At 36.7% G+C, this 26,834-nt stretch overlaps 1 protein-coding gene across 1 annotated transcript in view; it reads right to left on the reverse strand.

The window, feature by feature from the left end:
- LOC139699089 (vasopressin V2 receptor-like) overlaps positions 1-26,834 on the reverse strand; it is a 197,603-nt gene that overhangs the window by 19,951 nt on the left and 150,818 nt on the right. The window contains exon 2 of the mRNA XM_071598097.1: positions 25,570-25,801. The gene's annotated coding sequence lies outside the window, so the exon portion shown is untranslated. The remainder of the gene's footprint in view (positions 1-25,569; positions 25,802-26,834) is intronic.

A 26,834-nucleotide genomic window follows, 5' to 3' on the forward strand; every position in this document is an offset into this window, starting at 1 on the left:
GTAGCCTAAAGCTTATTAGTGGAAAACGTGCATAACATTATTATATCAAAACACGTCTTTCACAAATAATTTGTTGGCCTTTGGAGTGATTTGTTAATTAATTCTGCTCGCAAATTAACGAATAATGGCTGTAATTAATTCATTACCACCTGAATAGATTGAATTGAAGATTTATTGGGTAGTATATTTCTTATGGCGCTCTTCTGTTACCAATATTATTTTACTTTTCGAGAATAATGGAAAATGGTCTGCGGTGAACCAATACACAAACGTCGCCAAGTGAATATTTATCAACTGATTATTGATTTAAAAAAATATTTTCATACGTGCCTTTCCTGTCCAAAAAGATTAAGGAGCTGTCAACAGGATACTTCGTCTAAGGAAATGATTACTCCTTTAATTTACTCAATAATCCGAGTAATATTTCTCAGGTGTACTATCATAAGTAGTATGCAGCATACTCAATTTTTATTAAATATTTACCAATTAAGAGTTCTATTAGGTAAGTTCCAAATACCAACAAGTGAATGTTTTATACAAAAATAAACGTAATGCATATATAATAAAAATAATTCATGGTTCATTTTTGTGAAAACTATTTCTCAAATAAAACACCTGACTCTGATCGCATGATTACATGAGAGCTTTTTCACCACATTCGTTTTAATGCAAAGAATGTTGATTTTGACCTAATTCGCACAAACCATAAGCTGTTTTGGAAAAACTGTTTACTTCTTCATAACTAGAATTGAAATTTACAACAGAAGTACTTTTGAAAGAGTAATTAGGCGAACGTAACTGTTGAGATAATAACACTTTGATAAGGAAACAACACGCAGGCCATACAAATGCATTTTCCATGTAGGGAACTTATATCTTTGTCTATATCTCACGCGACACGGACGCTAACTAACGTTGAATGTTTTTTCATGGATCAAAGATTGGCATTTCATAAATAAAGTTACCCAACAAGCATAGACGCTGAGATCAATGAATATAGTCATTAATCTGCGCAGTGTAAACTATCAAAACCGAGCCAATCCACGGAAAAAGCATGGCTAAAACGTTTTCGATGTCGAGGGATTTAGAAGATCTTATTCCATGGTCTCCAAGGGTTAGACTTTTCAATTCAAATCAGGTAGCACATATGTATTTTTAAGTGAAGTAATATTAATATCTGCACATGCATTTATAAAAAATAACAAGCATTCAATTCTGCTGGATTTCGTAAACGATTTGAAATCACGTTATCCTAAATGGAATAGTATTCTTAAACTAAACTTGAGGTTGAAATATTATTATGGTCATAAAACGAAAACAATTCATTCTAATATTATAAATGATTGTTTTGTTTACTATTATACTTCTTTTTAGAGCAAAATAGTAACTGACAACTCGCTGGTCTACCCACCAAAAAAGCATTAAAACCGTAAACACAGTAATCAACCCGAATGTCGGTTTGGTAGGTGATGGTAGAGATCACCCAGTACTAAGCCCGACGGCGTGTGAAATTCACGCACCAGGGTAGATGGGCCAGTTCCTTTCTCTGTGCCGGTTATGGTTTCCCAGGAAGACCTGGTACCTGAAAAATCACTTTAGCTTGGGTGGAGCTGCAGGTGCCCAGAGTGCCTTAACCGGACATCGAACCCAGGCCCCTCCGGTCAGCAGTCCAACGCTTTACCCCCTGCTACTACCTACCGACTACCGCGAACCCCAAAAAGTAATAGAAAAAGAAGTTTAATTAAGTCCTATCTACAAATAATGACCAAATAAGTGATTCCGTGTCTTTTACTTTTCTGGCAGAAATAAAACATTTGAGGCTCTATAGACACTTAAAATATATAAGGAATTGAACAATATTTAGACAAGCAATTGAAGGATAATGATTGAAGTATTGAATTATGAGCTTCATAGCTGATCACTAAATACGATGATAAAAAATAATTGCGCCCCGAGAAATTATTTTTTTAAACTGCAATCCATTGTATGCCCCCAAATATAGCAGAATGAATTCGGGAAAAAAAGTTCACTGCAGATCTAAGTATAAATTAAAATTTTAAACAAAACCAAGAAACTGAAATTCTTCAAAATAGCACCCTTGTGCATCGACACACTGGTGCCAATCGCGGGACACTTCGTGGAAGGCATCTTCATTGCCGTTATCCAACGTTCCAAAATGGTTGCCTTTCAAGCTCCTTCTTATTCAGTGGAACAAAAAGAAGTCCGGTGGTGTCACAGTGGGCCTTTAAGATGAGTGGTGTAGCGTCCAAGAAATCGCGAAAGATCGTCGCACCAGCAGCTTTCTGATCTTCCAACAGCACTTTGGGAACCATCTTGGCACACACCTTTTCCATGGCTAAATCTTCTGTGAGAATACAATGCACTGTGGTATTCGGAATATCACACTCTTCTGCTAACATTCTGACTCTCAGGCGTAAATCGAAATTGAGTACATCTCTCACTTTTTACATGTATTAATCGCACTGCCTTTGACCAACATCCAGGGCGTTCCTCGTCAACCTCTTCTCTACCCTCCCGAAATATCTTGAGCCAGTGGAAAACCATTCCTGGGGACATCACATCTCTGTAAGCATCCTTAAAACAAATTGCCGTTTCTCCGTGGAACGCGGCATTGTGCATTCGTGAAGCGACCGTCGAACAAAGACCAGTCTAGCAGAAATTCGCACACTGTAACGGCTTGCAGACTACTGACGCGGGTTGCGTTGCTTTCCCAAGAACTCCAACTACCTTTCCCGCCATAAGTCTTCAGCCGTCCACGTCGGTGGGAAAAAGTCATGCTATTTCTTTTTGGGACAGATCCTGTATTTAATTGGCATAATTTAAAGAAAAATGATGCAGACTATATCACGACGTGTAGCTCAAATTTTTGTGTATCTCAGGAGATTTCAGGATTAATTCGCAAAAAAAGAGGAAAGTACAAAGAAACTCAAGTCGTAAATAAGGTTTTAAATTTCTTTTCATTCATTTTGGATAAATTTTTAATCTTCTGGAGGATTTTTGGATCATGAATTAGGAATTCCAAAACCAACTGGGTACCTAAAAGGCCTCACAATTATTTAAAGTTCTGAATTCTAAAACCCCTTCTTATTTATATGAAAATTTTTTATTCAATTCACTTACGACAAAGAGATCAACATTACAAAAAAATTCCATCTTCCCAAATACCGCACGGCTATATATGAAAAGTCATTCAGTATTTCATCCTGTAAACTATGGAACTGCTTGCCTAATAAAGTAAAATTATCCAGGAACACATCCCAATTCAGCAGGAAAATGTTTGAATATCTGTCTACCACACTACCAAAATGACCTATTACTGTTCTATCAGGCTAAATATTTAACTATTGTTCTTTGTATTTGTATGTATGTATTGTGCTATATGTTTCGTTCAAATGATGTTAAATTGTGTTTTGTGACTGGTTTAATTACCTTATTCTATGCATTATGTAAACCTGTTTCACTCCATAGGTTTCAAAACCTCATGTAACATGTATTCTGCTCCAAGGGACTTTGCTCCCAGGGCAATGAAAATTGTTTATTATTATTATTACATTCTTTCACCCAGATGATAGGAGACAAATTGCAGTAAATAATATGGAATGCATTAGTTAGCATAGCACTTTAATGTTGTCGAGAGTGCAAAAAATAATAAAAGTTCTTAGAGGAAATTAAACCCTACACCTAATTGCTCATGCATTAACTAACATGTGAGAACATATATAATTATGTAATCGAGGTATGACCTTCTGATGAATCATAAAATCGGCCCGTTGCCACTCACTCTCATAAATATTCATTGGGCGATATAAATATACATTCCTCAGCAATCATCCTGGAGGTTGGTTTCATAGGTGAAGGTAGCCCTCACCCCGGACGAAGCGTTGAGGCGAGTGTAATTCACTTATTCAGGCCTGAGGGATCGCGACGCCACGATCGCGACGACGGTTGCCACGACGCGGTTTTCCATCGATTTCTGTTTACTAGAATATCACAGAACTTGAATATAAAATGGTGCATATCACCCTGGAGTGGAACCCGGTTGAAGAGTTGAGTAGTTGAACGCTCTTAACACGACTAACACGTCTCTACGATACGTGTTAGTCGTCATACGATAAGTCTTAGTCGTCATAAGAGCGTACTCGTAACAACACGTCTCACGTGTGTAACTAAAATTTAAATTTTACTTCATTTTAACTTGAGAATTTACTTATCAATTTTTTCATTTACTTTTACTCAAATATACATAATACTATACACATTTCTTCGAAAATTTAACCCATAAAAGTTTTACACCAACCACGAAACCCTACTTTCTCAGTTTCAGGGAGATGAGAAGCTACATGTACTACCTTTTTAAAAACAGAAGAAATCGGCGAGCAATACATAATTTTTTTCCATATTGTCTTATGAAAATATAAGAAAAAAATGTCTCTACAGATTCTGCGTAGGATCATAGTGACGATTACTATCTGTTGGTGCGTTTGGAATGTATAGTTTATCTTCAAAAATTCACCCATTGTGATTCAGAGAATGTTATTTCATTTTGATTCAAAGAACAATCCGTAAACACGTTGTTTGTGAAAAATTGTTTACTTTGTTACTGCTGGAATTGAAACATTTTAAAGTTTATTAGGCGATTTTGACATTGAAAATAATGAAAAATTCTTAATTAAACAATGCGCACGCCATTCAATTGTATTTTCCATACAAGAAAAAAAATTCTGTCTATAAATCACGCGATACAGAAGCCAAGTTACGTTTAACGGTTCTTCATGGATCAAGTAATGGCATTTCATGAACAGAATTACCTAACAAGCATTGACGCTGAGATCTATAAATATATTTATTATACTGCGCAATTTAAGCTACTTCAATCAAGCTAATCCAAAGAAAGAGCCAAGATTGCGAAGTTAGCAAAACCCATAGAAATACGAGAAACATAATGTCGATTTATACTAAAATAATAAAAATCTAAGCTCAATATCCCTTTATGCTTTCGCATATTTTTCGTTGCATATTTTCAGTGCTTCAAATGACGATCTTACAGCATTATAACACTTGAGAAATATATGCACGCACACATATAGTAGCTAAAATCTCGATCTGGTGCATTTTACAAAGTGGACACTAAAGTTCAATTATTTTCATCCTGAATCTTTTCAAAAATGGGTATTTTATTTTAAGGTGACTTATTGTCATGCACTTTTAACAAATATAGCGAGTGATTAGTGATCCCTGCATTACAAGGTGGATTTAATTGAATCACAATAAATAAGTAGGTAAATATAAGCATTCAATAACAAAACCACCATAGATAGAATCTCCAATAGCATTGACACGTGTAGAGGCATCCTCTGTGCGGAATTCTTACCTGAATTTGGTTGAATGAAGTCGGAATAGAAATTTGACTGCGAGAAAGGAATTTTTTGTACGCGAATAAACAGATGAGGCCCAAGGTGAACCATTCTGTCCACAAAAAAATATTTGGCTCCGAAGTTTTTTGCGCTGCAGCGGGGTCATTCACGTGGCAATTTCGACCAAGGGCCAAAACCACAGACAATAGGATCTTACTCCATCGTGCTTGACGATACAATACAGTAACCCACATGAAGGAATGATGTGAGATTCGACCGATAAAATAAATTTCCAACCGAATATCTTCAAAGAAAAAATATAAGGATTCGTCAACTGAAATGTGAAATTTCCTTGATACGTACTCATTTCTAGCTCATTCCAAATTTGATCATATTGCATTAAACATATAACAGCTCTAGCTGTAGCCTATGGGTATGCCTTTCATTATCGAAGAAATAATTTGAGGGATGATGATGGCTCTTATATATCAGGTTCAGCTTCCGATTGGAAGCGTCGCGATACGTTGTATGACCATTAATATAAATGAATTTAACTCAATTGGGTACACAAACAAACTCAAATTCAAAGAGCGATCTGAGTTATTTCACTTCCACAAAACATCTCTTCGAGAATGCATTTAGATACTTATCATTGGGTAGTTACGTCATATATTTGTAGTAATGGGATGTAATTTTCAGATTTGAATCTAAGCAACACACCACGTTACTCTTGTGATAAATTACCATAGCGGTAGGACGTTCAAAAAATTCCAGTTATTTGTACAGAGACATCAGAAAAACTACTACCTACTTCTTCAATTCTTAAATTAGATTAAATTTAACACATTTATAATTATATTCATAGAATATTTCACCTAAAAAAATCAAGTTGTTTGTTGAGCCTACAATTTTTCACCGTTTCACCAAACACAACTTTGTTCAAACGCCTTTGCTCAAATCTTGCTTGCTTCAATCAAAAATGCTTTGTTCAAATCTTGGTGATTCTTAAGACACTTGGTAATTTCATTAATTTGTTTAAGTTAACCGATAAAGTTAATAATTAAAGTTGGAGGGCACAAACTAGAACAGGTAAAACAGCTTGCATATTTGGGAAGTGTTTATGAGGAGAGCGGGCTGACTGAGTGGCGTGGACAGAAAAAGAATTGCGGTGTTGGAAATCTTTTAAAAAGATGTGGGTGTTGATGACAGGTGCCTTAAATAAAGCGTCAAAGAAAAGACTGGTGACAACTAATATGGATTTTAGTTTTGCATGGATCGGGAACTTTGTAGTGACTAGGGGATGAGCGTAAATTGGAGACTTTTGAGATGTGGGTGTGGATAAGAATTGAAGAAATAAAATTGACGCCAAGGAAAACCAACGATTAAGCTTTAGGCAGGCGAGAAGAAGAAAAAACGTCTTTGGGAGAAAATCGGAGATGACAGGAGGACACAGGAGATACCGAGAGGCAATGAGATGCTGTGTACGTTAATATCGAGAAGATTCCTGAGAATCCGAGGAAGTGGGAGGAAAATAATAGGGGTTTTGGATGGATTTCATGCAGGTTGGAAGTATGGAATGCTAAAGAATGAGTTGTTGCAACATATTGCATGTGGTTTAAGGATACTTATGGGTCATGCTAGTAAGGTTTCACGAGTATGCAGTGCCACTACTGCATTTACACTCCGTCGACAACGTACCATAACCCAATAGACGAATGCTAATAAAATTCCAAAGAAACTGCGAGAGATGCCGCAACAGTAACTTTTAACGGAGTCATCCGGTAATGTGCATTTCAATGCAACAATTTCAGTGTGTAAAAATCATTCGCCTTGACTGGGATTCGAACCCAGATCCCTCAATATCCGCTCGAGTGCTTTAGCCACTTAAGCTACCGAGGCGTCCTCTTAAACTCTGAAATTTTGGGGCTTTTAAAGGAACTAGATGTTGTTGTTCAATAACTCAAATCCGGATTAAATGGTTATTCGGGGAACCAGGATGCATGAATGCCTTTGGGTTCAAATCAATCAAGAAATTCAAAAATTAGAAGCCGGATAACCGGAAGCTCAAAGTGATACCCGAGATGTCTCTATTCCTCAAATAGTATTGAGATAAAAATTATTTCTATACGACTCATCGAGATCGGCGACGATCTACTCCAAGAAAAATCCGAGTAGTTACTTAAATCATTTATGATTTTATCCTCAGAGTATCCGAAGATAAACTCAGTCGTTTCCACACATTTCTCTTTGTCCGGTGTTATATTGCAGTAAGAATCATTTTGAAGAACCTGAACGTCGCGTTCAGCCGTTCTTTCGGACCCCGTTTTGAGGGCCCAATGAACGCTAATAGGCTCAGAGCCTCGGGCTCACTGCATTGAATTCTGCCAACAAACATCCATTCAATCAAGCCGATATGCTAGAGTTCAATTGGATGTATGAAGGAGAAAACGTGGCAAGTAATAGAAGGCGAGTTTGCAAAGCAAGATCCGGAAAAATTTTTTTTCTTGTGAAGCTAGAAATAAATGAGGAGATTTTAATGGCCGAAGACAAGAAGATAGAAATTACAAATGAATGTCACCCACGTAACCTCAATCGATTTGGCAATAAGTTAAGCAAGTTTAAAAAATAGTGAGGATTCATAAGTAACCAGTTAAAATTAAGATCAATGTGATTTTGGATTCGCGTGTTGGGGGTACGATTAATAATGGGACCCATTTAAAAAAAATAAATAAAATAATATGATTTCAGTAACAACGAAGAATTGTCAGAGAAGTTAATAAAGAATTAAAGTAAGCGAAAAACTAAGAAATTTAGTAAACTCATTGTTGATTTTAAATGAATATTAAGGGTAGTTGCATAAAATATCATTAAAACTGCTTTGTGTTTAACAACGTTAGGAAACAATACTCAAGATCACCGTCGAATCGACTCACACTAAAATGGTATTTGTGCTAGTGAAAATATATATGTGTAAATTAAAAAGATACAGCATTTTTATGAGAAGGATGAAATATTTCAATGCCATTCGTTCGTAACTTCGCAATGCGAATATTGGGCCACGGAAAATTTTCTCACTCCAATTTGCTCAACGAAATGAGTAATAAAATGAACATGAAGGCCGTGAAGACCTTTCTGCGAAAATTTGTCGTGGGGCAACGAGTAATACGATAGTTTGCTTGGCATGTTCCGTGTCACCATCAACCCCCTCGTCTCCGTGGGACGAAATAGCGGAGAATCGCGACTTACAATTCGAATTCGGATGAACAATGGTGACCACTGATGCCTGCAGTCCTGAGGGGTGGTGGACATTTTCAACCTTGAGCTGCAGCATGGAAAGGTTTTAGAAAGACATTTTCAGTCAATCGTAGAACGAAGTTAATGGAAAGTTGGAGGACAAAACCGTTTTTTCTAAACGAAAAAAAATTATAATTATGCATTTGTAGGTGTTTGGAGGGCGTTTCAAGAGAAAGGCATGTATATGCAACACATTTGAAGACCATGTTTTTTTCTCCTATGAACATATTTTAGGAAATACTATGGGATATGGTAACGCAAAAATTTCGTATTTTTCTAAAATATGCTAAATTGTTGCAAAACAGTCTCTGAGATTATTTATTTAATTATGCACCCTGAAAGCCACCGCTAGGATGCGTGGCAGGGGGTGAATACAAACCAGGCTAAATTTTACCCGAAAATGACCCTACCGCGGTCGGACAATGTTATTATGATCCCTTATCGTGCGAGGAACACCTGAAGTAACTTCTACTGCATTTGAACTAACTCCAATTATCAGTACTATTTGTACCTGACCATTCAAAAAGTTTTTCATCCAACCCCGGATATTTTTATCAATGCCATATGCTTCTAGCTTTCGAGTAGTTTTTTATGAGGTACTTTGTTGAAGGCTTCCTTAAAATCTTGAAAAATCGTGTCCACTGGAACATTGCTCTCTCCCGAAATCAGAATATCATGAACAAAAAGCGCAAGTTGTGTCTCGCGAGATTTTTCTCGAGTGATTTTCCATTAATAACTCCTGATTATCCAAGTGTCTCACGATATAACTAGCTACAATATGTACCATAAATTTGCGCGAAATGGAGTAACTACTCGGTTCCTCCTGGTCTCCGTTTTTAAATATTAGTATTAACTTAGTCGTTTTCCAATCTTTGGGAACCTCGTGATCCACCAGCGACCTCTTAAATATTAATTCTAGATACGGCGGAATTTCCGAAGGTAGATCCTTAAATATACAAGCGGGTATTTTAACGGGCCCGGAGTATTTATTAGGCTTACTTTTTTTCAGCGAACGTTCTATTCCATTATATGAGATCTCAATTTTGGGCATCGGTTGACCGGCACGATTTGATAAGCTATCGGGAGTAATCTGTGTGATATTAGCAAAGCCACTTTGAAAGAAGAAAGATGGAACAATACACCCTTGTGCATTTCAAGAAACATGCGTGTACATCGAAATATGAGTTTCTTTTCGAAAAGACTAGTTTATTCTCACTTGAGATGGTAATTGTGATGAGAGCGTACGATATAACACACCACTGATTTCAGGCTGCTTCCTTGAAAAAAGAAAAAAAATATGTACACGAAAGCATCTAACTGAATCTCCTGAGCTACTTGTTTCAAATGCTTACCAAAGTAACCTAAACTTTTAACATCAACCGCGACCCTAGCAAAACTTGATTATGTTTGAACGATACTCCGAAAAAAAATCTCCGGCAGCAGCTTCGGAACGAGAAGCCAGTGACGGTAAAGTCGGTGCGCATAGCCATTGAGCGATCGATTATTGGACACGGCAGCACCCCTTCAACGTCCGCGGACATAATAACATAAGATGCAAGCATACCCATTCCCCAACCCATGCCGCTGCTCTTTACATTCTTTAGGTGGATATTGGCCGACAACGTGAAGTTACGAAATATTTTCGCTCGCGAACGAAACATTAAAAAAATAATAATTTATCAATTATACATCATGTCCAAGCAAGTAGAAATAATATTACATTACCGATATGGTGAATAACAATAGAAATTCATTTATAATCGTTTTGATATGATTTATCGGAAAGGGGATCAAAGGAAGTGTTGGACATGGTGGGGGAGAAGAGAGGCTTCCTGGAAGAAATCCAAAAGAGACAGGAAAGGAGAGTACAAGGAATTTTGTTAAGCGATGGAATTCTGCAGACTGCGATATTGATGAGAAGACTTTAAGCAGACGAGGAAGGGGAAGGAAACGATAAAAGGCATTTTGAACGGAATAAAAGGAGGAAGGAAGTATGCGGAATTTAAGAAGGGTTTATTGTGGAATGCGGAATTTGAAGATTCATCATGATTGATCATGTTTCGTCTTTTGCCTTGCGAGGCTTGGAAGTTAAAGAGCTGTTCAGCCTGCGTTATTTTAAAACCTAACTTAAACCGTAGACTGCCAAAATAATGATATAATATACGTAACTTGATCTGAACTCCACTCGAACCGTTTCCTTGAAAGAAATAGGCACTATGTAATTACATCTAAAAATTAACGGAGACATACTCTCTCCAAACTATCAACCGACATTTTTAACTCTATATTTAGTGTATTTTGCCTTATTTCATTTAAATTTTACTTCCATTTCAATTAAATAACTTGCATGTGAGATTTTACGCCGTATTCAGCTAATGGGGAAATTTTTCAAAAGTTTAAGTTTACGGGAATATTATCGAGCTAAACCAACTCCATTTGAGATACAAATATATATATTAATTCACATAGAAATAGATAAAAGGAAAAGGGATAGGAACGCATACAAAAGACGAAAGCAGGAGAGTTTGGGAAGGCGGAATCGAGCAGATCACAAGTGCAAAAATATTTCCTTGACCGAGGCAAGGGGATTGGGAAGGAAAAATATTTTTTGCACTTTTGATCTGCTCGATTCCGCCTTTCCCATTTCTCCTGTATTCGTCTTTTTTGTGTTCCCATCCCTTTTCCTTACATCTATTTCCATTTGTTCATGGCGGGAGGAATCGAGATGGTGAGGTGGCTGACGTACTGGCTTCCCACCCAGAATCCCAGCCCGGGTTCAAATCCCGGCGGTGTTGAATATTTTTCAGAGGTATCTCGATCCCTACTTGAGGTGCTTTCTGGAGGGCACTTTGAGTGAGAACGCCATCCGTCGGATGGGACGTTAAGCTGCGGACCCCTTGGCGCCTTTCGTCAAGAGTAGGCTAATGCCGACGTCGGCTTCCTCTCCACCCTTCATCCTTTCCTGCCCATCCCTAATGGCGCAAATGACCTCAGCTGCCTCAAAACTACTACTACTTCTTGGCGGGTTTTCGTGTTTGAGTGAGTATGTGTACATATATGTATACTACATACATGTATACATATATAGTATATATATATATATGTATATATATATATATATATATATATATATATATATATATATACGTATATATATATGATCAGAGAAAATCAAGTTACTCAAATATCAGTTCTTCTTAACACCTTGTCATATATTTATCTATTAAATTCACCGCTTAATTGGGCTCTGGTAGAGAATGCTCTATTATAGCCCATAAATCATCACATTTAGGGAAAAACTATACGAAAAGCACCTCTGAATTCTAATTTTTAGTCATTCCATTCGATAAAATGTTCTTAATTGATGATATTAAAAGCTTAAGATTGTTTGAAATAAAGAACATGAGGCCAGATTCGCCTCAACACTTCTCTTTTCACTGTATTTCCACCACTGTGTTTGTCACATCTTATCGGCTTGGAGTTTTCCCGCTTTTACTCCCACACGACAACCCGCCCCTATCCTGACCTCCCACAAATAACTTCCGGGTTGGTTCCTTGACCTCACCCAATCACTTCTACTCTGACATTGCATACATACATATAAATGTCACGGTAATTCTGAGCTTGAAAATGAGTAGATGCATTGAAATAGGTTGTCACAATAAAATATCAAAGGAAACTTGCATATTATGTTTAATGGTTATATTACTAAGGCTCGGATTTCAGTATTTTTTTTAATTTATCACCACTCATAAGTTAGCTATTAGTTTAAGATTCTAGCGGATTTTGATGCATAAATTAGAGAATGAGAAAGAATGAAGTGTAACGCATGGTACTGGATTGGAGGTTAGGTTTAGGCCTCGTACTCATCCGATTTAAAGGGGTTGGTAATAATTGTATATATATTTACTAATATTTTCTATTTTGATCTTGAAAAATCTAATGGGATGAGTTTGGAAGATTTTATAAATAGATATTTATTTTCTGCAAATGGTAAGACCTCTTACTAATATCTTTACATACTTTGCTTTCATTTCCCCAGCACAGAGACGAAGAATTAATTGAAATACAGGAAAACATAAAAAGGCAATATAAAGGATAATTGATGAAAAGGTGAGTAGTTTTTTACGGGTTGTGGACGATATGATTGTACAAACCACAAGAAATCCTCCATTCAGTTGACAATCATACAAAAAACATGTGGTTGACGGATATCACTTGTATCTGAATGAAAAGAGACATAATATTGAGTCAATTTCAGACAGTAAGATGGAGGCAATAGGAGAATGATACATGCAAGGGTTTTATCAAAAGAAACTACTACTAGCGGAAAAATACTCACGTCCAAGAAAAGGAAATGGTTCTTAAAAACTTAATATGGGAAGCCGAGGAATTGTGTTTTTTTCAATTAGTCTTTTAGGCAAATCGTCCAAAAAATCTTGCATAATGGGCTTAATGTTCGGTGATTTTAAATGCACAGGATAGCAGCAGAAGACAAAGGTAGCCATTGTACAATGTTGACGAGGCGACTGTTAGACTTCCGAATCCTGGTTTAGGAGAAAGTCCATAAAATGTACCCGTAAGAAGTATAAAACTAATTGAGCATATTCAGTGGGATGATGACTTACTGAATCGCCATCAGATACCTCATTTGTTTTTAATTCAAAGAAACTGAGGGAGATACCGCGACAATAGCTTTTAACGGATTCATCCTCTAAATGTGTATTTAATACAACTATTTCACGGAGTAAAATTTATTCACTGGATTAGGAAAATGATTTTTATACTCCGAAATTGTTGTATTGTCTCTTTTTTCAAAACGATATTTCAGATTCTATGTCATTGCTGTCCTCATATACCTGTCGTCATGCGGACTTAAAATCTAATAAAATTATCCAAATGCGTGAACTGATCCACGAGGTTAAATTTATGATCTTTTATTGAACTATTTAACATTATTCTTTCCATTAACATAACTAAATCAAATCCTCGTTCTTTAGAATAATTTTCATTTTGAACTACTCTAATTATGCTTTCAGCGATGGCTGTAATTAATTAGCCAAAAGTGTGGTCGAAATGGTTAGAGAGGAAAGGGAAGAACAAGAGATAGGAATGAAATTTGGTGGGAAAATCATAAAATCAGTCGAGTATTTTGATGACTAAAATACATTTTTCCAGTCAGCCAAGGAATTGCAAACATTACTGATCGCCTTGCAAAGTTAATATGATAGCTAGATGTTCCGGATGAAAACGGCAGAATAGCTAACTTCAAAATTTACAACAAGTACCTAATATTGACAAAGTATTTGATTAGCATATTACCAAAGTATTACTTATTCAACTGCATTCGCTTCGGCGTTTTTACGTTTAATGACTTTTTCCTTTACAGAGACATCCCGCCAGATACTAAAAAATAACGATTTATTGTCTTGCTTGTGAGAAGTCGCTGTTATTATTCTACAAGGCCATGATGGACGCTAGTTACTTAGACTTTCGAAGCGTAGATACGCCTGAAGCACAACTCACAACAATCGCGTTTCAAATGAGAACACTTCTGAACCGAACTCTCCTCGAAGAAGCAATTGAAGATAATAGTAAGTGTACGTAAACATGTTTCGTAAGAGCACATTATAAAAATTTCACGAGTGCATGGGGTAAATCACGAAATCAATCATCGAATCTGGTATTTTGCAGACTTTTATTGCACAATGGAGCAAAAAAATTCTGAAATTTGACCTAATCATTATTGAGTGTAGCTATACATGTTGTTATTACATCTCAATTTTTCCTGAAACTCCATGAGTGCTTATTCCGAAATCCATCTGTCATCCTTTTATAAATTATTAAAACCCTATGATAATTTTCATACGACTTATTACAAAAATTTGAAAGTAGCAATAGTGTATGACAAATGATAAATCAATATGCTCACCTATCAATCAGGAATGAACAGAATTGCTGCATAAACTTTAACTAAACAGAACTCTATAAACAGCAGATTCTGAGTGTTCGAGTTTTCTCTGCAGTGGTATGAGAATTTGGCCTAAGTTGATCATCGTTTAGTAAATATAAAAGCTCTACTCCACAAGAAATACTCTGAGAGTTGTGTCACGCCTAGCCATTCATTAATTGTAGGATCATCACCAATGTTTATCGATTGATTAAGTTCTCTGCCTTCTCTGTATTCCAAGATGTTCCAGTCGTCTCCTCCTTGGTCTGCCGTGACTTACCTTTACCCTACATAATATTTTTACGTAGCTTGTATCCGTGGTGCATCCATTGCACACGATTCTTTAAATCCCCTAGTCTTCTCTTACTTCAGCATTGATACTGCAAATGTTAAATACTCTAATGTCTTAATATCTACGTGCCCCTTACCTCGCCCTACCTCTCGCTGACTCAATTTTTTAATTTCCGTCTCATATTAATTTCTTTCGCCAGCCTTTGCCTGTCTTCATATTTCGTTTCATAGAGCAGAATAGGTACTACCATTAATGTATAGAATTTAAGCTTCCATTCCTTCCTAGTTCCATTCTTACGAGTCCAGAGGATATTAATCGTGTCCAATATCCTCTGAAAGTAATGCAATTTGCGATATACACTAGGATATTATATCTATACATGGTTAGAATGAAAGCAGAATCATATGAATCCTAAGCCGATGGATTTTTTTAGATCATATTGAAAAAAGGCTAAGTACAAGACAATACTTGTAGAACACCACTTCAAAAACCAATGTGACAGATGACACAAAGCACCACAAAGTACTCTCCGTCTTTGATCTTTGCCTCGGGAATCTGTTGTATCGGCTCCTCTCAACTATAAGACGTGATAATAGCTCATCTATTTATTATTAAAGCCTTTAAGATGCTACGCATTAAAACTGTGTTGCAGAATCCACAATGATAATAATCTTCCACGCACTCTTTTTCCTCGTCTACCGTGATTGACAGCAAAATTGTTTCCCTGATATCGTCTTTCCAAGCGCTAATAATTCCACTCTCGAGTTAAAGAATATATAATAGGAGATTGAGTGTGCCGACGACTAAGGTCGCTTCTCACCGCAAACCGTTAGGAGATGAATAATTATATTAAACCTGATAAAATTCCAAGTTGGCCGCATGATGGAAGTAATCTTAGCTAAGGGAAAGGATAGATAGGTAGACAAATGGATATTATGTGCAGGGCACGCGAAACGGGGGGAGAGCGTGGTGTAACCAGCCCGCGGATGGAGGGGCATTTAGAAGGATATGAGGAAATTGAAAAACTTGTGAAAGAGTGATTAGTGTACAAACGTATTATTAGACTCATCAGCGCATTTTCCTCGGGTCGCGGCGCTCTGGGACGAGGCGGAGAGGAGCGTGAATTCGACGTCCAGAAGCATTTGCGCGCTCAGTCGTTAAAGAGCTTCGTTTTCATGCATCCGGTTTCGTGTTCGCCTCGCCGTCATGCCTAATTTACATATCTGCCGGGAGGGAAGAAAGTGGAGGCTGACAATGTCCCGAACGCTGTGGTCTATGATGGGACTTCGAGCATACTTGTCAAGGATCCCTAAATATTTTAGGGTTTCCGTTCAAAAATTATTAGGCTACACCCCGAGGTGGATGTTGAGACATGGGCAATTGCTGCGGCCGCTAACTACTACATTTACGTCCTAGTTAGCTGCGCAGTTTGAAGCGCCTCAAAACCTAATGGACGAAAACATGACTTAGGGTGGCTCTGGCCTGAATGCTTGAATAATTTATTAGTAATATATATATATATATATATATATATATATATATATATATATATGATCTGATCAGTTCTGTCCCTCTCTTCCTATATAATAATAAATATATAAAAATATATATTATATATAATATAGTCTTAGTGGATCGCGGTAGTCCAGGTGTAGAGCGTTGGACTACTGACCCTCGCTGACCCCGCGTTGGACTAACGCGACCAAGGATTAATTTCGAGGTAGCACCATCAGGCCTGATGACTCTACACCACAGTGAACCATCGGTCGCATTAAAGTTTATTTTCTATGTGGAATTACGAAGTTTGTTTTGACGTTATTCATCATGAAACCATTCCGAGGCGTCCTCCTACACTCAACTATATGTATAAAGTATTTGGATATGGAATTTAAGGAGTCACTCCTCTAAAAACTATGCTAATAGTAGCTTAATTTTGTATTTTAATGAAGGAAAGTAGTACAGAGTAACAACTTTAATCATTTTTAATTTATTTATTCTAAATTATCCCGAAAAGTTGAGTTGCAAAACATTTCGTTCGTTAGAATCCAAATATTTCACTTACTCTCTCCGAAAAAAATGCTATCAACAGTCGCAACATAAAATCTCTAATACGATTATTATCTAAGTTGAGATTTATTTGCAAAATTCAGTGGCAACTCCTTACTCCTATAGTAAGGAACCTTCATGGGAAGTAAATATTACTTTTACTACAGCCCCGTCTCTAATTCACAGTTTCGCTACTTACCAATCATATGAGTTATATGAAGATAATATTTTGAAATTAAGAAAATGTTTTACACTGCCTCTTTATTTTATCAGTTTATCTCTACGTCATTTTTTATGGATTCTTACAAGCCCCCTTGCCTCAAAAAATATTTTAATCTAAGAAAGTACAAAATGACCACATGTAATTCAGCCAACAATTAAGAAAAATATCCATGCTCAAATAAAGGAGTTTGGTGTCAAGAAGGCTTCGATGTTTGCCCACATTCGTCATCTGCGTGGAAGCTGTGATATCAGTAAATTAATTGTAAATCATATACAAAAATTATAAAAATTTTACCCAACATAAATTTGTAGAGGGAATGTATGTGGGAGAGCGGTATAAAACATGGAAGGAATCAATGTGCAATGCTTAAGAGGTTTCCGATGCATAGAAACGATGGTGACATATCCCATGATATTCCAAACTAAACAGTAAACATATGAATGCTATTTCAATGCCTGACTCTACCAAATACTTGATAAAAACTCTCTAACAAAACCTTATTTCGCAAACTGATTTTCTGCCACATTCAAAGTCCCCCCGTGAAGTTAACTAATCGATAAAGCATATGCTTACTTGAGCGGAAACATTCTGCATAATGTTTACGCCATTATATCAACGACTTTCTTGGAATTCAAAGTGACTGGGCGAATAAAAACACCATCAGGCGCACCACTCCCTGGAATAAATGCTTCAACTGGCCTCTTTGAAACACGCCTAGCTACCATGTTATTCCCATTTAGCAATCCATCAATAACGACAAATACAACATTAATAATATACGAAGAGTTCCATTCATTAGAACTAAGGTATGAACTGGAATGTCTGATGCATTCATAAAATTATAATTCAGAGGCTTGGTCTGAATAATGCATTATGAAATGTTAGAATTATCGGCTATTGACAATTTAATTCATTGCTCTTCACTTTGCCTTAGCACAATGGAATTTATATTACCTGTGGTTATCTTCATTGCTAAGATAATATATCTCCGTTAATATACTATTGAATGGCGTAAAACCTTTGAAAGAATAATGGAAACCTCAAGTTTATTAAATCTTTTGTCAAAATCCTCAAAGCGTACAACAAAATTATTTACTTAACCATTCCGGACTGTCTTTTTTTAAATTCTTAGAATGAAACCTGAAGAATTTTTATTGTAACTGGTTGCAAAATGATTATTCATCAGGGAAATTTTAAAATTACGTTAACACAATGGGAGTATTTCTATTAAATTTCCGGGGGGTTATCGTTTGTTCATGCCGTATTAGATTATTGTGACTACTCACCTAAAATCCCATTCTAATAATAGAAGAACTTAGTCCAGAATCTCTATTTAGATGCGTTCTACTACCTTTCCAAAGTCTCTAAATCCAAGGTTACAAGCAATCTGAAACAAGACTTGATGGAGGAAAACCAATGCTAGCCGACGTATTGCATACTCGTATCTCCTGGTTCCTCACACTTACCAAGATACTTGAGCGAAGGCACAGCGATAAAACAAATGACCGAAACCAACGCACTAGCGTAAGAAACCTTATCACAATCCCTAATGTGGCCCCAGTGAAGTGGTTAAAAATAATTGAGTAATACACGCTTCCTGTGGAAGAGCCAAGTATTTATTAATCCATTCGCCAATCGCCGCTGCAGCGGACCCGTTGGGCATTCATATCTCCGACCGCCGAGGATGATGGAAATGGCGATAATGGTCGGCAAGTACACGCTGTCTGAATTTAGTAAATCTTATCGTCGCCGTTATTTATGGAAAGGAAGCGGTTCTCAAGAAAACTTCTCGCAGTCTACATCTTGTGTCGGTCCGAAACATTTCTTTTTTTTGTTTCTAATTCCAGCAAGGGAAAAAAATCGAACCAGAAAATCTCCGAAGGGAAGAAAGTACCCTTGCCCAAAAGTCTTACTTCCAGAACGTGACCTTGGTTCGTTCAACGTCGAAATCACCCAAAAAGACGGGCAACAATCCGTGCGAAACCGCCTCAGTCAGAGATGAACAATAAAAAAAACCAAACACAAATGAGAATCAGTTTGCGGCCGAACGGAAGGAACCGCAGGTCGTTCTACGTGACCTTCACCATAAGCGTATTGATTCTCACACGATCTCCGGGTGGAACTTTTGGGCACTTGGGGAAATTCCAAAGCAAGATATTCAGTCACTCGTCTCTCAAATCGCTCAAAACTCTCAGCTACCATGGGAAGTCGAATCTCTGCCTCTCCAAAAGCAATTTTCCTCATTATTATGAGAATTCCCGGGTGAAACAACCCTAACCAAACCCTTCAATAAATAAATGCTTCCGTCCCTTTGCTCCTGTCTAGATTATTCTCCCCATCCAGTAGTTGACGTCAAGTTTTTCACCACAACGGGACAGAATAGGATAGGTAAACTGGAACTTTGCTATCCCATCCCAGTGCGAAGTCACCAAATTGTCAAAAGACGAAAAATAACCATCTTATCTCTCTCACTCACTTTACATCCTAAAGAGTGGTCGAATGACAACTCAAACACCCGAAAACCGAAATGGAATTTGTAGAATCGATTGCATACTTAAGCGTTACCCTCACTCACGACCTCTCCTGGGTTACACATACGGAAAATATATTGATAAGCTAACGAAAAAATTAGGATTTATTATAACAATACTGGGTAAATTTGATGAAAAGGTAAAAGAGAAATTTTATATATCGCTGGTTAAGCATCATTTAGAATATGCTGCTAGTATATGGGATCCTCACCAAGTTGGATTGATTGCCGAATCGGATCAAGGGCAGCGTAGAGGAGCTAGATTTGCAAAACGTTACTATGACAAACTAAGTAACGTATCAAAATCATTAGAGGAGCATGGTTGGGAATCACTCACGGAGCGAAGTTAAAATTACATGTTAAATCTCTTATATAAATTGGAAGGATGTGTCTTTAGCAATGATGTTGAAAATGTATTAGTAGCCCAATCGTACTACCGTAGGAGATATCATGTAAATGAGATTGGAGATATTATGTGCAGAACAGATAGATTTAAGATGTCACGAACGATGAGGGATCAGAATAACTTTGTCCGACCGCAGTAGGTGTAAAAATATTCGGGTAAAAATTAGTCTGGTGTGTTCACCCCCTGTCATACACCCTAGCCGTTGCTTTCAGGGTACTAAAAATACTAAGTACTAATACTAACCACAAACATCCGTCGTACTTGCTTTGAAACCTGATATTTTTAAGATTGAACATTCCGAAATTTCCATGAAGTTTGACAAAACCTACCAGAACGGAAATTTTGGACAAAAAAGCCGATGGAAAAAGAGAGCCGATGGTAATCTTTTTTTACGTAAGATGGGAAGAGAGAGGAAGGGTGCAAGGATCTTGGACTCGATGAAAGGAAGATGGAAACTACAAAGAACTGAATAATGTAATAAATTCTAACAATAGATGCTTAAAATATACATAAGCCTTTTCAAAACCAGACAATGTCTGCCATATATATTCAGTGACCGACAAAAAATTTCCGGGCCGACGGGAGACTACCCGCGAAAAAGGTCACGCGGTCTGCCGTCTCTTTTCGAAGATATCGCACCTTTGTCAAAAGCAGCGATTTTTAGGGCATCGGGACAGTAGGGTAGCTTCACAGAGCAAATGGCTGTTTGCAGGCGACTCCTCCGTCCTTTTTCCTGCCATGTGATTCCCGACTTAATCTCTTTCATTAGTTGCCATGCCGTCCAACGGAGCAAACAATCACGTCTCTTTTAAGTGGAAATTGTTGGGCTGCTTTTATCTAGTTCCCGACGAGGCACGTATAATATAGGCTCATTATTTTACCTCCGCAACTTCATTCTCGACGCCAATATGGAAGGTATCGCCACGCAAACTCGTCGCTAAGTGAAAAAACGCACTACTATCTTCCGCGATAAAAATTAAGTCTCGCCATGAGTCGAAACGCGAGCCTCAACTTGCGCAAGACGCTAGGTCTCGTAGAGTCCTTGTCTAAACCGTCACCTTGGCACTGGCCAGTTCGAGACGAGATTCTCCGGTCTCTTGAGAAACATGAGGTTTCCGTGGTTTCAGTCTCCTTCGATGATTTCATTGATGTAAATGTTGTTTTATAATGAATGCTCTCACATCGCCGCATCTAATAGCAAGATTCCGCATTAAAACGTATTTTATAAGACCGCATATTTCGTAACATCTATTTCGCGCGTTCGAAATAAACCGATGTCGATCCTGACTTCATCCTCACACTGATCTTAACCCATTGAAAACATGGCTACATCTTCATCTACACAAATACCCCGCCATCCACCAAAGGCAGGGGGTGCAAGCACCAGGTGAAATAGCCAAGGAGATGGTTGGTGTTTAAGAGATAGGAACTGAAAACATCAATATAAAATCTCTGGAAAGGACCTCGAGTGGTGGTGTACGCGTACATAGATACGTGTCAGTGGAAAAATTAGTTTTAAATAAGTTTTAAGTTTTCATAATCCACCACAGAAGTTCTTGGGTGTATAAAATAGGCGGGAATAAAAACGAACCACAACCACTTATACGATAGACTGCCACCTTAATAAGACGGGAAGGAAAAAGCAAGGAGGGGAAAATTCTATTAACCAATGGGAACAAATTTGTGAACTAATGTGCGCTACATTAAAATTTAAAATCTGCAGGAAACCTGTCCCAACATCTCCATTAGCAATTCAGGGCATTGAGTCTCCCCCTTTTTTTAATTATTGCTTTGATAACTCAATTAGCTTCCAATTGTCATTAGTATTCTTACAATTTTCCCTAACTTCATGTACTTGGAATTACCTGCTTATAAAATATGTCCCACTTCGTCAAATTTGATCTTTTTAAGCTAGTAGAAGTTCTCATTCCCTAAAATTACCCCAAATAAATGTTTAACTTTATCTTCTTAATCTAGGCTTGTTCATGTAATTCATTCAATTTTTTTTTTATTTTTATCATCATCATTTTTAATATTATTTTTTTAAATACCAATGTGAAAATTTTCTCACTGGTAACTAATGGCTGCTAACTGACCTTAAGAGTCAATGCCACACATATTGGAATTATAGGGTTACCGATTATTATAAGCGAAAATTTCAAAATCTCAGGGGAATTTTTTGACTAAGTTCTTAAAAATAATTTAATCATTTTTAATAAAAAATAATATTGAATAAAATACCAAATTAGGCCTTCATTCTAAACGTGTTGATATTTTGAATTTCCTAATAAGAAACATAAAATACAAACTAATTACTAGAACTTATTTCGACGGCACCATTAATATTACCGCGACGGCTTCCGCCAACATAGACGAATACATAAATGTCAACTCAAACAACACTATAATTAATATTAGTTTATTTCCTACACCGATTCATTAATAACGTGCGTTATTATTATCATCCATTATATAACATCCACCTAATTCAAGGAAACCTTTTAAAACGGAAGAGAAACAAATTTGATGGCACAAATTCATTTAATTGCTCTTTTCAATGGTAAATTTCGTATCGGTAGTTTGAAGAAAATTATAATCGAGTTGTTTTCGCAGATTCTGCCGAATTGGTACTAGGATATACCTCACAATTACACTTTTTGAGAAAATTTCAAAAATTTTATGCCCCACTTGATATCTAAGAAGATAGCTTGTTAAATTATTATTATTATTAAAATTCTCATGTGCTGATAGACAATGTCAGGTGACATACAAGTCCCAAGTGTTGCCTTGCCTTGGAAAAATAGCATGACATCTCAAATCCAATCAATATCATAAAAAATAATAAATAAGATCAGTCAGAAAAAAATAAATTTAAAGGAAACTTCTTAACACCAATCTCTAACACAAAAAAAAAAGAAAATCCCGATCTCATGAACATCAGTTTTCCAATTAACAAGAAAAAAATCAAAACTGAGCTGTAACATATAATTTTACACAACACATCAATCAAATTATTACATAAATTGTTTAAATATTTTCTTAAAAGTATTTTCTCTGTTAGGAAAGAGCTCAAATAGTTTTGCATATATTTTCCAATCAACAATTGTTTTATTAAGAAGTGAAATTAAAAAAAATTCGTTCTTTGTGTCCAGCATTTTACCTTGAATTTGTGATCATTCCTCTCAATACAATTTGGATTTCCCGCCTCTTTCCTTAGTCCTGCCCAAGCTTTCCCTCCCATCAGAATGCGGCATATTCCACAAAGTCTGCTTATTTTTCTTCTACTTTGTAAGGGTTATAATAATCACAATATCCTAATATATGAAGACTTTTTCCATGTTTTCGAAGTTACTCCCTCACCATAAGGTCAATGGTAATGGGCATAATAATAGGCAAAAATGTTTTCTTCTCAAGCAAAGGGTGGGGAGTTAAGTGGTATATGGAGGGGGGAAGAAAGAAGGGGTAAATAGGAATGAAAGGGTTAACTTCGGGTTGAAAAAACAGTGGCGATTCACAAAGAAACTATTGAAAGTTTTTTGTCCACTATCCACCTAAGGATGATGAAGTAAGGTTGAAACCATGGTCGTAATAAATCTTCATATTGTGGAATAGTGTGATTATTTAATACAGTTAACACGATCGCCTTCCTTCCACAAAATCATGCCTGAATCTTCGCAATTCAATATTTAAGAAAATAGTACAGAAGTTGTTATTAATTTTAAACTGGAAGCATTAGAAACTTTTGTCAAACCTCAAAATTAGTGCATATTTTTAAAGTCTCATATTTTAAACTGTTTAATATATGTTAAAATAAGAGTAAACACTACGTTCTACATAAAAGCCTTTATATATATATTCCATGTTATAGATAATTTTGCCCAATAGATATCACGCTGACCGTAAACTATTTTCTTAGTTTTTCTATGAAAAACCTTGATGGACGAGAGCTAAGTATTTGTTTTCGCAAGAATTAACTTGCGCAAGGGTGGATGAAAAGTTAACGGAATATCTGGTGATACCAAGTAGCAATTGGTCGAACTCAATCGAACAATCAACTCGTCGGGCGCGTGATTATTCACCCTCCTCATTTTGAAAATTGTGGATTACCTACTTTGACCATTGCATAGGCATTCCTACGGTGAATTTCAATTACGAGTGATTCTGAGTCACAGGATAGAGAGTTTGTTCTTACATTAATCTCGTGTGACACGCAAATCTTTCCTAATCCGGTGAAACACACAGTTTAAGCTTTCCAGCAGACATACCAGCCTTAGCCGTTAGTTTCAATGCCGACTTAACATAGAAGCCTGCTGAAAATGTCCTATTCATTACCAAAGATAATTTTTATCACGTAATCAATATGCTTGTGTGTGTATATATATGCATATTTATTAATTATAGGTACACACATATATGTGTATATATATATATACATATATATATATATATATACATATATACATATATATATGTAGTATATATGTATATATATATATATATACATATATACTACATATATACTATACATACACTATACACATATATACTACATACATACATATATAATAAATATCTTCGAAACAAAACGCTCCTCGGTGACGCAAACATATGTGAAGACATTGATTTAGATTTATCTGATGATGACGGCCGAGCCGCCGAAACGCCAAAACTACACAAACTGTGAGTATCCTTTCTTTGTGTTTCTGCATTTATAAATCTTAATATATATATATATATATACACATATATACTACATATATACTATACATACACTATACACATATATACTACATACATACATATATAATAAATATCTTCGAAACAAAACGCTCCTCGGTGACGCAAACATATGTGAAGACATTGATTTAGATTTATCTGATGATGACGGCCGAGCCGCCGAAACGCCAAAACTACACAAACTGTGAGTATCCTTTCTTTGTGTTTCTGCATTTATAAATCTTAATATATATATATATATATACACATGTAAACACCTAAGGTTTATTATGATATACATATTTATATAACATTATTTGGGCATATATGTGTGTGTGTGAATGTATATGTATATACATATATCTAATAAAAATTAAAGAAAAAATCTCAGAAAGGCAGTCTAAACTCGAGAACACTATACTATAGATATACTACACATACAACTCTTTTTAAATTGCCTCGTTAAACTGAATGTTAACTTTAACCCTTGCTTAAGATAAAACTCAGTTGTATGACCGTTAGTTCTTCTCAAAACCGATCGTTTAATAGCTCAACGGATGATAGACTATGTTGCTACTATAGTAATGTTCGCATTCACTAATGAGCAATGCTATTCGTTTGCAAAATCGGATTTTTCGATAATCTCCAAGTTAAAATAAAGTTCAAATTAATTAACTATTATATTTAAACACACATTATAAAACCTGGCCGTACAATAGAGAAAAGAACACTCACACAGTCTTTGGGCTGTTTCGGCGTTGACTCTTCGCCTTTGCCGACAGGAGAAAACTGACGGGCGAAGGAAGGAAATGAGTTGAGGGGGCAGGAGAGGGGATGCGGCGGGGAAGAGGGGCGGGGGGGTATAGTGTTCTTCGATGACCCCTGGCGGTTGGTAAGACTGGAGGGCCTAGATGTATGCGAACTCACTGGTCCTTACTTCCATGCCGGTAGCGCCGTCGGGGAGGGATCCTAGGACGGAAAGAGAGAAGTAGATATCATAAGTTAGGCTAAGAGAAGGAGATTGCAAGAAAAAAGGAAAGGTGGACAAGGACTCAGATTTGGTCGAAAATCGATATTTATTTATGCGGACAGAGAGTGAAGTTTTATGCTCTCCAGTAGTAGTAGTTTTTATGTAAGGCGGCCGACAGCTAAGGTCATTTCCGCCATTAGGGGTGGATGGGAAGGGGGAAGAGAAACCAGGCGTCGGCATTAGCCTACTCTTGTCGAAAGGCGCCAAGGGGTCCGCAGCTTAACGTCCCTTCCGACGGACGGCGTACTCACTCAAAGTGCCCTCCACAAAGCACCTCAAGTAGGGATCGAGATACCACTGAAAAATATTCAACAACGCCGGTATTTGAACCCAGGCCCACTGGGTGGGAAGTCAGTACATTAGCCACCGCATCATCTCGATCCCCAAGTAGGGATCGAGATACCACTGAAAAATATTCGACGCCGCCGGGATTTGAACCTGGGTCCTATTTATGCTCTCCAATATAGAGGGTAGGATAAAGGCTTCATTATATATATGACATTTTCATTGAGACAGTCGGTAGAAAACCGGTGTGAGCAGATATGATGGTGCAAGGGAAGAATTTTTCACATGACGATTTATCTTATGATAACCTACTTTTATGTATTACACGGCTATTGTATAAGCATAAAAGTAATATTTTGGACATTTTCAAATACGGAAAATTTTACTGGCATAAACATAAAAAAAACGATTCATTCAAGCATAAAAAGTTAAAAAATGAAAACAACTTGACTGCCAAAAAACAAACGCATCGTTGACAATCCAAATCCAATCCAAAGTAACCCTATGGCGCTATAGACTCAAAATGATGACTCAGGATGTTTAAAAATGAAATGGAATAATTACGAAAAAACCTAGGACGAATTTACAAGTATATCAGTATTGAGTATTTCTAGGACGAATTTACTTGTATGTAAATATTATATTTCTTCCATGACGACGTCTGATGTGATTGACGAATGCCATCAA

Source organism: Hetaerina americana, unplaced genomic scaffold (genome assembly GCF_022747635.1).
Source record: "Hetaerina americana unplaced genomic scaffold, ioHetAmer1.1.p SCAF_9, whole genome shotgun sequence".
NCBI lineage: Eukaryota > Metazoa > Arthropoda > Insecta > Odonata > Calopterygidae > Hetaerina > Hetaerina americana.